This window comes from Sturnira hondurensis, unplaced genomic scaffold (assembly GCF_014824575.4).
Source record: "Sturnira hondurensis isolate 20B ecotype Veracruz unplaced genomic scaffold, ASM1482457v3 Scaffold0022464, whole genome shotgun sequence".
In the NCBI taxonomy this organism is placed as follows: Eukaryota; Metazoa; Chordata; class Mammalia; order Chiroptera; family Phyllostomidae; genus Sturnira; species Sturnira hondurensis.
Window position 1 is genome coordinate 2442509 of NW_028095095.1, and position 585 is coordinate 2443093.

The following is a 585-nucleotide window of genomic DNA, read 5'->3' on the forward strand; positions in this document are numbered from 1 at the left end:
TTACCTGCTCTGGCCTCCTCACTTCCTGCTTGTTTCTCAGGGTCCAGCCCGCCAGCTGCACCCATGCAGCACCCTTCTGATGGCTGCTCGTGTGCAGCCTGTGAGTCTCCGTCTTATAGTTGTTCTCAGATGTGCATTTGTTATCTGTTTTGAGAAATATCACAGTAACTTCTTAATAACAAAGTATGGGAATTTGTGGATGACCTCTTTTAAATTTTACCTGTGTGTGTGTGTGTGTGTGTGTGTGTGTGTGTATATATATATAATCTTCACCTGAAGATGTTTATTGACTTTTAGAAAAAGGGAAAGGCAAGGAGAAATAAAGATCAATGTGAGGAGGAGCAATGATAGGTTACCTCCTACACACACCCTGACCATGGATCAAACCTGCAGCCCAGCTGTGTGCTCTGATGGAGGATCAGACCTGCATCCTTTTAGTGCAAGGGACAGTGCCCCGACCAACTGGGCTGCCCAGCCACGGCTCCATTTTGTATTTTATATTCACTGAAAGTCAACACTGCTTTCCATTCCACAGCATCAGCCTTGTGGCCATCCTGATGTGCTTCACTGGGAGAGAAGGGCAAT